This window comes from Pelodiscus sinensis, chromosome 1 (assembly GCF_049634645.1).
Source record: "Pelodiscus sinensis isolate JC-2024 chromosome 1, ASM4963464v1, whole genome shotgun sequence".
Taxonomy (NCBI): domain Eukaryota; kingdom Metazoa; phylum Chordata; order Testudines; family Trionychidae; genus Pelodiscus; species Pelodiscus sinensis.
The window spans coordinates 247,725,247-247,738,207 of record NC_134711.1 but is presented as its reverse complement, the minus strand read 5'-3'; the positions used below and the strand labels follow the sequence as shown (position 1 = coordinate 247,738,207).

Here is a 12,961-nt window from a genome sequence, read left to right as displayed (position 1 = left end):
CCAAAAAAACACAGAGGAAAAAATTCTGTTGAGAAAAAAAAGGGGGGAGACCAAAGTTGAGAAAAAAAGGACCCCAAGTTAAGCAAAATAAAATAAAATAAAATAAAATAAAAAATAAAACATCATGACCCCTTTAAGACAAGCCTTTGACACTTTTTGCCGGCAGCCATCTTGTTTTTCTGATCGAGCCAGAAGGAACCAGGTAAGTGGGGGGGAAAGCAGGGTTGGGGGGGCGGTTTGGGGGTCCCAGGGGATGGGCCTGGTTGCTGAACGTGTGTTTGGTATTTTCACCTCCTGTCAGGGGAAAAATAAATCAGAAAATACTGGACATTTTTGGTGTCCGGTATTTTCTGAATTTTTTTGCCTGACAGAAGCCGAAAATACCAGACTGTCCGAGTCAATACCAGACACCTGGCAACCCTACAGTCATAGAATATCTGTAATACGGAATTTACAGTATTTTCAATATGCAAATGGAAAGTCATAAAAGAACCTGTTGCCTCATTACTACCTAACATCTATTCACTCCAGTCCAGCTGGGGGGCAGAAGGATCTTTCTAGCCACTAGAAAGCATTGTTACTCAATCTAAAATTACTCCATAACCCCTGAAGCACAAGAAAAGGAAACAACATCATGGTAAGAAGGTTTCAATCAAAGCACAGAGCTAGTGGCTGTGTGAAAGCAGGAACTGCAGGCCAGTGGCAGCAGCTTGGGAGCGGACTTCAGAGGAAAGGCCCGATAGGGAGCAGCCTATGCCAACAAAGGGCCAGCACTAGCTGCAGGAAGATGATGGTGTGGAGGAGACCCAATGAGGGGACCGTGCACACTTTTAATGGACTGCCTCTTCGGGCTGAGTTAGAAATCATTGGACTAATTAATTTTCTTGCAGCTGTTAAAGTAATTGCGCTAGTATTTTTTGTTACACTATCACAATCTGTGCATTAATAGGGACCCACAGAGAAGTAGAACTGAAAGGCTTGCCTCTGAGCTTACAATATACAGATCATGCTACCAGACATCTAGAGAAGTAATTTTCACCTTTTTTCCCTACTCAAAGACCACTATAAAATTTCAAATGGATATACAGACCCCTTTGAAAATCTTAGGCAGATCATGTAAACCCCCTGGGGTCTATGTACCAGAGGTTGAAAACCCCTGATCTAGAGGGAACACAGTATGCCACAGTTTTCACAGTAAGACCTTGCGGTGGAATTGGACACAACTCAGATAACTTTCCTTTAACTCTGAAGAAAAGATGATTACCCATTCCTGAGCTACCTATAAACACATTCTGCTTGCTTTCTTCCCTCTTCATTGAAACAATCTCTAATTTCACTTTAGTCTTTTAACAAAAGAACCTCCAAATGGACTTGATCCTCATATCACAACTATCAATCAGCACTTACTTCATCATCAATAGGTCTTCCTTTCTGGCAAGCTGAGGTATAAATCTACAAACTAAATACTCATGACCAGCTTTTAGACCAGTGTGTCTTAAACTATGTTCCGCGGAACACTGGTGTTCTGTGAACAACTCGCACGTGTGTTGCGACCTCTTCTTTGTTTTTGTCTTTTTTAAAGAACATTTTCATAGGTATTCTGCATAAAAAAATATTATTGTTTGGTGTTCCATGGTCTCAAAGACACTGTCTTAGACTCATCACAGAGGGTATTTAAGCATATCATAGCACAGGTGCACAAAGTATGCATAACCTTAAACAAAAAAAAGTAGAAAAGAAAAAAAATATGATTAAATGGTAAAATGAGAAAGATCAGTCAGGAAAGGGTAACTTTCTTTAAATGGAAATCCAGTTCATGTGGAAAGGCGCATAGTTTTGAGTGTTAAGATGGAATGTGAAGAAAAAAAGCTAAAGGAAAAAACTAATATTTTAAGTATATCAGACAGGAACCCTGAAAATCAATATTTATAAAAAAAGAAACTCCAATACACAGAAAGAAATACCAACAATCAGAAGGAAGAAACTGAAGGTTGAGATATGTACTTAGGAGCAGCTAACTTAGCTGCACAGTAAACATACATAACTAGCATATGCATGCCTTGCTCTCAAAACAGTTCATATTGAATGAGAAAGGGTGCCATGATCCCTACCATGGCCTTCATTAACAGTAAGATACACTGAGGCTAGCTACGCCCCAAAGTTTTCAGACAAAGGTGCCTAAACTTAGGATCTTAATATTAATATTTATGTCACCAAATAAGTGGTTTGATTTAAATCGGCTTCGGTACCTAATGACTGGAAGGTAGCCAACGTGACACCAATATTTAAAAAGGGCTCTAGAGGCGATCCTGGCAATTACAGACCGGTAAGTCTAACTTCAGTACCGGGCAAATTAGTCGAAACAATAGTAAAGAATAAAATCGTGAAGCACGTAGAAGAACATCATTTGTTGGACAAAAGTCAACATGGTTTCTGTAAAGGGAAATCCTGTCTTACTAATCTATTAGAGTTCTTTGAAGGGGTTAACAAACATGCAGATAAGGGGGATCCAATAGATATAGTATACTTGGATTTTCAGAAAGCCTTTGACAAGGTCCCTCACCAAAGGCTCTTGTGTAAATTACATGGCCATGGGAGAAGAGGGAAGGTCCTTTCTTGGATTGAGAACTGGTTAAAAGACAGGAAACAAAGGGTAGGAATAAATGGTAAATTTTCAGATTGGAGAGGGGTAACTAGTGGTGTCCCCCAAGGGTCAGTCCTGGGACCAATCCTTTTCAACTTATTCATAAATGATCTGGAGAGAGGGGTAAGCAGTGAGGTAGTAAAGTTTGCAGATGATACAAAACTGTTTAGGATAGTCAAGACAGAAGCAGACTGTGAGGAACTCCAAGAAGATCTCACCACATTGAGTGATTGGGCAACAAAATGGCAAATGAAATTTAATGTGGATAAGTGTAAAGTAATGCACATCAGGAAAAATAACCCCAACTATATGTACAGTATGATGGGGGCTAATTTGGCTACGACAAATAAGGAAAGAGATCTTGGAGTTATCGTGGACAGTTCTCTGAAAACTTCCACGCAGTGTGCAGCGGCAGTCAAAAAGGCAAATAGGATGCTAGGAATTATTAGGAAAGGGATAGAAAATAAGACCCAGAATATCTTACTGCTCCTGTATAAAACTATGGTACGCCCACATCTTGAATACTGTGTACAGATGTGGTCTCCTCACCTCAAAAAAGATATTTTGGCCTTGGAAAGGGTTCAGAAAAGGGCAACTAAAATGATTAGGGGTTTGGAACGGGTCCCATATGAGGAGAGGTTAAAGCGACTGGGACTTTTCAGTTTAGAAACGAGGAGACTGAGTGGGTATATGATAGAGGTCTATAAAATCATGAGTGGTGTGGAGAGGGCCGATAAAGAAAAGTTATTTATTAGTTCCCTAAACAGAAGAACTAGAGGACACCAAATGAAATTAATGGGGAGTAGGTTTAAACTAATAAAAGAAAGTTCTTCACACAGCGTGTAGTCAACCTGTGGAACTCCTTGCCAGAGGAGGCTGTGAAGGCTAGGACTATAACAGAGTTTAAAGAGAAGCTAGATAATTCCATGGAGGTTAGGTCCATAAAAGGCTATTAGCCAGGGGATAAAATGGTGTCCTTGGTCTCTGTTTGTAAGAGGCTGGAGAGAGAAGGCAAAAGACAAATCGCTTGATCATTGTCTTTGGTCCACCCTCTCTGGGGCACCTGGTGCTGGCCACTGTCGGCAGACAGGATACTGGGCTGGAAGGACCTTTGGTCTGACCCAGTACAGCCGTTCTTATGATTTGCAGAGGATGAGAAAGCATCCAAATCTGAAAATTCTGGTCTATGTTTTTAAAAATAATTTATATTAGTTGCAAATTGAGAGTATCTGAGTTGTTTTTCTATAAATGTGCACATTACAAGATTGGATAGTGATGGTTGTGACAATTTTCTTCCACTATTTGATCTGGCCCACGAAAGCTCATCTCCTAATAAACCATCTTGTTAGTCTTTAAAGTGCTACATAGTCCTGTTTTTTGTTTCAATTACAAGATAGGGTACACCATCTTAGGAAGCAGCAACTCTGAAAAAAAGATTTGGGAACAGTGGTGGATAATCAGCTCAACATGACTCTTCTAGTAATATGATAAGAGAGAGTTGTCCAAGAGAGCATAAACAAGGGATTCTTGAGTAGGAATAGATAAGTTAGTTTTATGTGTATTTGGCAATGGTATGATTGTTGCTAGAACACTGTGTCCAGTTCTTGAATAGTGGGCACCACAAAGATGTTGACAGACTGGAGAACAAAATATTCAATAACAGTCTGTTTAATCTAGCAGAGAAAGGTCAATACAATCCAATGGTTGGAATCTGAAGCTAGCTATGTTCAGATTGGAAATAACTCCACTTTATTTTTTTTAAACTATTAGAGTAACCATTTGCAACAATTTACTTTGGGTCATCATAGTGTATTCTGAATCACTGACAGTGTTTAAATCAAGATTAGATGGATTTCTAAACAATATTATCTAGTAATTATTTTAGAGAAGTTCTGTGGCCACTGTTTTACTGAGAATGAAATCTTTCAACATCCCTCCAGCTCACTGGTTCAAATCCATCACAGGTCAAAGTAACTGACAAGTCTGTGCCATCAATTTGCAGTTTACTGGCCTGATATGATATAAATGGGTCTTTGTTTCCTTCAGAAGGGGTGCCACAAACTGAGCAACCCTTTCAATCCTAGAAGCATATCCAGATTGAGAAAAACTGCAATGCAGCACTGAGTTTTGTCAAATCTAGATATATTCCTAAATCCAGTGTGATACAGTACTTTGTCTTGGAGATGTGTTGTGTACAGATACATAATTCTTAAACAGGGAGGCTATGTCTACACTGCCCCCATTTTGCGCAAAAAATATGCAAATGAAGCGAAGCGTGGAATATCGCTGTGCCTCATTTGCATAATTAATAGGCTCCGTTTTTGCACAAAAGGCTTATGCGCAAAAAGAAGCCGTCTACATGGCTCCTTTTTGTGTAAAAACCCCCTCTTGCACAAGAGCCGTTCTTTTGCATTTTTTTCAGGAAGAACGGCTCTTGCACAACAGGGGTTATTTTGCACAAAAAGGAGCCACGTAGACAGTTCCTTTTTCTACAAAAGCCTCTTGTGAAAAAACAGAGCCTAATTAATTATGCAAATGAGGCATGGAGATATTCCTCGCCTCACCTCATTTGCATGGTTTTTGCGCAAAACGTGGGCAGTGTAGACATAGGAAGAGTAAGAGCAGGAATGTCAAACTTGAAGCCTACTCAGGGCCACACAAACGAAAACTGATAGCTTTCAGGACCACCAATGTACTTCTATCGGAAAGTAATAATTATTTATTATTATATAGATTATGTTTTAGGTATATTGTATATTTTTTCAGGTCTTGTTTGAATATAACACAATAATTTGATTTGTAAAACTGTTGTTATTTGCTCATATATAATAATTTTTATAATTTTTAAATATAAATATAGGTTCTTTTTAATTATTTTTATATGATACATAACTTGTTTCGTTGAAATAAAAACAAGTATAGACCAAAACAATAAGGAAGAGACTTATATTTCAGAATAATTGCTTCAGCCTGGCAAATAATAGCCTTTGAATTTTCTTTAAAGAAACACATTGTAAAACAGGTACATGCTGATTTGTTTTTTGCCCTGTAATTAAAATATGACATCTGTGTTGGCTGCCTTATTCTGCATCCATACCCTCCTCCCCCGCCTGCTTTAAGTGTCTATTTGTCCCCAGAAGGATTACCAAAACGAATCGTGTGTCTTGCAAAGCTGGCCATTATGCTATCCTTAGGATTTCTTAAACTTTGCACTTTCAAAGGTACATGTAATACTATTACACAGATAATCCAAGCAAGACCAACAAGTTAATTGCCCTTTGGCTGACTGATGTACAAGTGCCTATTTATTAGCAATATTGATATGCCTCGGTTACCCTTGACTGGCTGGTTCTTCTTAGATATAAAACTGGATAATTTCCTTTTCCTTTTTTATCTTTAAAGCAGATGTTATTTGAGCCAAATGGGTATCCTTCAGAAATTGGAAACCCATCCCAATTTAAGTCTATAGAGCAGAAAATGAAATAAGGATAGGTAAGATAGATATCAGGTTTGAAAAGTGGGAACTGATGAGCTAACAGCCAAAACATTACAAAAATATTAGTTTCTAAGAAGCAGGAAGTCTATGAGAGACATTGTTGAGTCTGCTAGACTAGCAGAGAATAAATGGAAAATTAAAAGAGAATAAAGACATTGCAAAGAAGATAAGTAATTTCCTTTCCACAGAAACTGTTCCTCAACTTCTATAGATGTATTTAAGATGAGGTGCTAGAACAAAGTGATAAATCTAAAAGCAACAGGTGCAGATGAAATGATTCATGGGTTTGGAAGAAATTTCAGAATGAACTAGGTGAGCTACTACTGAAGTTAAGCAATGTCATCAAAATAAATTCTCTCCTAGGGTACGTCTAGACTACATGCCTCTGTCGCCAGAGGCATGTAGATTAGGCTACCAGACATAGTAAAATGAAGCGGCGATTTAAATAATCGCTGCTTCATTTAAATTTACATGGATGCCGCGCTGAGCCGACAAACAGCTGATCAGCTGTTTGTCGGCTCAGCGCGATAGTCTGGACGCACGGGTGGCGACATCAAAGGTATTTGTCCCAGGAGGCTTACCTGGGTGGTCGACAAATACCTTTGATGTCGACACCCACGCGTCCAGACTATTGCGCTGAGCCGACAAACAGCTGATCAGCTGTTTGTCGGCTCAGCACGGCAGCCATGTTAATTTAAATGAAGCGGCGATTATTTAAATCGCCTCTTCATTTTACTATGTCTGGTAGCCTAATCTACATGCCTCTGGCGACAAAGGCATGTAGTCTAGACGTACCCCTAGAGGACTGGAGAGTGGCAAATATTGTATCTTTTAAAAGCACTAGGAATGGATCTTGGAATTACAAAAAAGAGTATGGTCTTGAACATCAGGAACAATGGTTGAAACCGTATTTTAAAAAAACAGAATAATTAACACTTTGAAAAATGTGAAAAGGGAGTGATTAGCATTGCTGCTGCAAAGAAAGACAGACCCAATTTTCCTGTCCTTTTGACCAGCTTCACACAAAATAGAGAACATTTGTTCAATGTGTAATAGATGTTAAAGGGGGAAGAGGGAGAGTGAAATCCATAAGGAAAGGAAATAACATTGAAAGTATTGTAAAGCCATTACAAGGATTAATGGGTCACCCTCACCTGGCTTCACTGAATATCTTTTTACATTTAAGTAAATGAGAAGAAATTTAAAATTGATAAAAGGAAACTTTTTTTATCCAATTCATCTGTGGAACTCACTGCCATTAAATAGCAGTGACGTCAAAAGTTTGTAAGATCTTTTAAAGGATAAAGACTTATTGATAATAAGAACATCTAAAATAACATAGGTAGGATAAACAACAGATTAAAACCCACTCATGTTTCAGGACATAAGCCAGCCACAAAATGATGGGAGTGAAGAAAAAACATTCCCTATCCAGGAATAACTGTTCACTGTAGTTTCTTGTGGACATATGCAAACACACTCACACCCCATCCTGTGACACATCTTGTACTGACCACGTTTGTAGCTAGAATACTGGACTAGACTAGAGGGTCCCACTGGCTGATTTGGCAACGCCTACATTTGAAGGAAATCATTTGACAAATATTAACACAGTAGTACAGTTAAAGCAAAATGCAGGACAATGTAGCACTTTAAAGACTAACAAGATGGTTTATTAGATGATGAGCTTTCGTGGGCCAGACCCACTTCCTCAGATCAAATAGTGGAAGAAAATAGTCACAACCATATATACCAAAGGATACAATTAAAAAAAATGAACACATATGAAAAGGATAAATCACATTTCAGAACAGGAGGGGGATGCGGGGGGGGGGAGGAAGGAAGGTAAGTGTCTGTGAATTGATGATATTAGAGGTGGGGAGAGTGGCATGTTTCATATGTGTTCATTTTTTTAAATTGTATCCTTTGGTATATATGGTTGTGACTATTTTCTTCCACTATTTGATCTGAGGAAGTGGGTCTGGCCCACGAAAGCTCATCATCTAATAAACCATCTTGTTAGTCTTTAAAGTGCTACATTGTCCTGCATTTTGCTTCAGCTACCCCAGACTAACACGGCTACATTTCTATCACTATAGTACAGTTAGGTACTTAAAACTCAGGACATATGAAAATTAAACTAAGAACCACAAATCAGACCCTTGCGTGTGTATATAATACAGTACTCTTGATTCCATTCCAATTGGTGGAAAAAAACTGTATGCTATCATATTATTTAAGAAACAGTATGTGACATCATGCAAATAACACTTAATTGTATGCTTGTACAAGGGGAAGAGCGAAAGAACTTTGGTCCAATGCCGCCCCCTCCCAACCTAATGCCTCTTCCCCTCCCCCTGAGCCAAGGACTTTCAGCCCCCTCCTAACCTAATGCCTCCCCCCTTCCCCAGAGCCAGGCACTCCCAGCTCCCGCCCCCCATCTAATGCCTCTCCTCCTCCCCCAGAGTCAAGGACTTCCAGCCCCCTCCTAACCTAATGCCTCCCCCCTCCCCAGGGATAGGCACCTCCCAGCCCTGTCTCTAACCTAATGTCTGGGTTCTGGAGCCATCGTCATCACGTTGTTGCCGCCGCCATGCTTCCTTAGGCACTGGGGTGGCATGAGCACAGCGGCCAGCCGTCTGTGACCACGTGCTGGGGGCCGTGCACAGAGCTGCTCAGACAGCCGGCCTTGAGCAGTCACTGCTGGCGCCATGCACAGAGCGGCTGGCTGGAGTGACTTGCACTCGGCCACGTGCTCCAAGTGGCCAGATGACTGCACTTCAGTCTTTCTGAAAATGTACTGGTGGGCCGCAAAAAACTTTGATGGGGCTCCAGACGCCAGTTTGACATGCCTGATTAAGAGGATGTTTGAGCAGAACTGACCTGGAGCATCTCTATACATTATCCTTAAATATTTAGTTCTAAGCTCAGATATTTGCTGTACCTTAAGGGGTGAAGCTTTCCATGGCAATTAACCATGATTCAGGGTTGTTCCTTAAACTATGTTTTTCTTTTCACTTTGATGGCTGTTTTATACAGCTTCAAGCCAGGAAACACTGCAGTTCAAACAAGACTCTGCATTTAGGCTTTTCAGCAGGGGTTCTTAAGTCATTTTTTGCCATTTCCAAGCAGAAAGGACATTCAACACCCAATTCAGTAAGCAAAGCTTCTTACAAATAATTCACCCCTGAGGCCGCTGCTCTCTAAGCCATAGAGCTTCCTTGAATCTCAGAAAGCTCCTGCTTCAAAAGTAATACCAAACATAAAACTGAATGCAAGGGCAATAGTCTAGTTTCGATTATGAGAATCTTTATGAATCTCCCTGGTACCAGCCTGCACTGAACTTGGAGGGAGGAGCACAAGTTGCAGGATTAAAGAGTTTGGAGTAGGTAGCAGAATACCAGTCAATATACATGTGGCTGAAACCTCAGCTGCAGTTGCAATATCTCTGTAAGTAGTTCTCTTAATAAAGAACAGTTTAATTTTAGAAATATTGAGTTTGTATGTTATTACCTAGAACATGGTATATGAAACATGATGCAAGCAGTCACTAGCAAAACCCACAGCAAGGAAAAGAGTGTAATTAATAGGCAAAGCAGCACCTAGAAACAAAACAAACAAGCAGACTGAAGGGACTCAGACCACTGGAAATGCTGGATTTCCACACAAAAGAATCTTGTACAATCATGAAGCATTAAAAACAAGAACTGAGTCTGCATACAGAGCTCCCCTTGAGGGAAAAGTGAGCAATAAAAAAGGAAAGAAAAAGATAAGAGCTTTTTAGATTTTCATGGGGGAGGGGGAAATTCAAGAAGTTAGAAACTCACTTTAGCCAGGAAAAATGTTTGAAACTCCTAGACAACTGATTAAGTTTTGAGTATCATGACCCCAGACTGAACGATATTGTGTGGAGAAACGTTTTTTTAACCACAAACCAAGAAGATACAGTATGAAGCTGAAAACTGTGGCATCCACCTGTTACTTTGAAGACATCAAAGATTCCCTAATTAAATGCAAGATCATTTGTGGAACTTTCGATTCCAGTTTACAAGAGAGACTGTTGAGAGAAACTGGGTGACGCTTACCAATTAACCACCAGCCTGGAGGAGTTCCCTGCCTGTGGTGCAGGGAGTTGGGCCTGGCCTGGCCCAAGTCGCCTCTGCCAGCAACAGGCATGGCCAGGCTGATGCAGCCCCCAGCTAGGGATATGAATGGTTAACCGGTAAGTATCATCCTTACTGGGTGATGCTTACCAGTTATGGTTAACCAGAGGAGGCTGGAGAAGCCCTCTGCCTACCATGGGTAGAGGGCTGCTCTTGCTGCTGAGGGATCCTCAGCTGAAGTTGCAACATCTCTGTAGGTAGTTTTCTTAATAAAGAGACAGCTTAATTTTAGAAATACGGAGTAGCCCCAGCTATGGCAGGCCCAGACCAGCGCACCATGGGCAGGGGTATGCCAGGCCAGCCAGAGCAGCCCCTACCCATGGCGGGTCTGGCCCCGCATGACTGGAGTAGCACACAGCAGGTGGGGATGGTCCAGCCCAAGCAGCTCCTGCCTGTGGCTGGCCCAGCCTGGCCGAAGCAGCGCACTATGGGAAGAGGTGCTCCAATCTAGCAGGAGCAGCCTGCTGCTGCAGACTGGCTGGGGCCTCTCCGCCCACTACTGTTTAAGTGGTTAACCGGGTTATACATAATGTTTAATTGACTGACTGATTAAATGGGATTTTACATCCCTAATTATAAATATTTGACTATGACATCAGTGACTGATAACTAGATTCCAAAAGATTTTGCATGTCATCTTTTACATAAATATTATAACAACAGTATGAGAGGTGTAGTGTAGGTCCTTTTTGTGCCCTTCTAGCATGACTGTGACTGCTAATAACTACTCTCTGAGAAGGGCTATCCAGCCAGTCATGCACCCACCTTATAGTAGCCCCATCTAGGTGGCATTTCCCTAGTTTATTGATAAAAAGATCATGCCAGACCATATCAAATGCCTTATTAAAAGCCTGGTATACCTAGACATCTCCCTTCTCCAGCGGTGGGGGCTGACCTTGTCTGTAGAGTTGCCAGATGAGTGCAACAAAAATACCAGTCACACTTGACATGACATCACAATCTACATTGCATCTTATTTAGAAAATACCAACCATTTAGGCTACGTCTAGACTGGCATGATTTTCCGGAAATGCTTTTAACTGAAAAGTTTTCAGTTAAAAGCATTTTCGGAAAAGAGTGTCTAGATTGGCACGGACGCTTGTCCGCAAAAGCACTTTTTGCGGAAAAGCTTCTGTGGCCAATCTAGACGTGTTTTTGCGCAAAAAAGCCCTGATTGCCATTTTTTCCGATCGGGGCTTTTTAGTGGAAAACAAATCTCAGCTGTCTACACTGGCCCTTTTGCGCAGAAGTTTTACACAAAAGGGACTTTTGCCCGAATGGGAACAGCATAGTATTTCCACAAAAAGCACTTACAGTAGGAAGTCAGTGCTTTTGCACAAATTTAAGCGGCCAGCGTAGACAGCTGGCAAGTTTTTCCGGAAAAAATGGCCAGTCTAGACACACCCTTAGATTTTTCTCAATTTGTTTCCAGAACAGAAAGCTCAAATACTGGACTCTCTGGTTCAAAACCAGATACCTAGCAACCCTGCTTGCCTTGGCCAGGAACCTGCCAGCAGCAGCAGCCATACCAGTTAACCTAACCATGGGTTCACTGGCCAGTGGGGATTTAAGACTCCCAAGGGCAGCCCAGCGCTTACAGACAAGTCAGGCTAAAACAAAAGCGGGCGCCTCGCCCTGGAACGCGCATGCGTGGGGGAGCTGGGTCTCGCGCCACGCTGGGTAGTTCCCGACAGCACGTGACTCCTTTGCTGGCAGGCGCCAGTAGTTTAAATAGCAGCGTTCGAAACGAGCCGATTGGTTACCAAAAGCAGCGCGAGCCCCCTAGGGGCACGTGACCGCTTTGGCCCAATCATTTCAGTCCTAGCGACCCCCTCGCTCCTCTTGGGATGGGGAAGAGACGAGTCCCGCCTGTTAACGATGACAACTGCCCGCCCGCCCGCGCTCACCCGCCAGCGCAGTTGCCCGGGAAGTTTCACGCTGCGCGGGTGCGTCCTTCCGCCCGGCTGCTGCCCGCTCCCCTCGGCTCCTTCCAAGCTCTGCCACTGGAGGGCGGGGTCTAGGCGAGGGCAGCGGAAGGCCCGGAGGGAGGAGCCGGGCGGCGGCGGCAAAGGTAAGGGGCGGAGCCAAGAGGACGTTGGCATGGAAACGCCCTTCCCGCCCCCTCGGGAGCGTGCGCGATGCTGGGCCACGTGACGCCGGGGCGGGGCCCAGAGCGCTGCGGTCGCTGCCCAACTCAGCTGTGGCCGGGTAGCGCCGCTAGGGCCGCGCCGTGCTCGGGGGCAAGCCCAGGGAGAGCCCCGCCCCCCCCGCCAGCCCACGTGCGGTTCAGTTACAGGCCGGTTGAAACTCTGCGCATGAGCAGCAGCGCCGCGGGGCTCCGCGCTCGTGCGCCTCAGCCCAGTACCCCGAGCAGGCCGGGCGCTCGCTCAGTCAGCACCGCCCCTTCCCTTGCTCGTGGCCAGGATCCCGCCCTGACACACACCAACTGCTCATGTCGCACTCCCAACACAGCGATGCAGTATTCCCACCCCAGGACCAGTGCTCCAGCACGCGCTTCGTGCAGCCACAGCTATTTGCGTCTTTGAACAGTACTTCACCTCTACTGCAACCTGCTTCCTGCTCTGGCTTGCTTTCTTAGTGGGCTGTAGTCTTCCATATTGCAAAATATTTGTTAGTAAAGGGCACATTTAAGAGAGT

At 42.9% G+C, this 12,961-nt stretch overlaps 1 protein-coding gene across 3 annotated transcripts in view; it reads right to left on the bottom strand.

Moving 5' to 3' along the window:
- GGACT (gamma-glutamylamine cyclotransferase) overlaps positions 1-12,961 on the bottom strand; it is a 49,380-nt gene that overhangs the window by 32,084 nt on the left and 4,335 nt on the right. Inside the window, exon 1 of one of the 3 annotated variants that reach the window (XM_075918748.1) lies at positions 12,211-12,342. The exons of 1 other annotated variant lie outside the window; for it this stretch is intronic. The gene's annotated coding sequence lies outside the window, so the exon portion shown is untranslated. Of the gene's footprint in view, positions 1-8,685; positions 8,708-12,210; positions 12,343-12,961 lie in introns of those variants that run through there. One more of the 3 variants, XM_075918749.1, reaches the window with a different exon arrangement.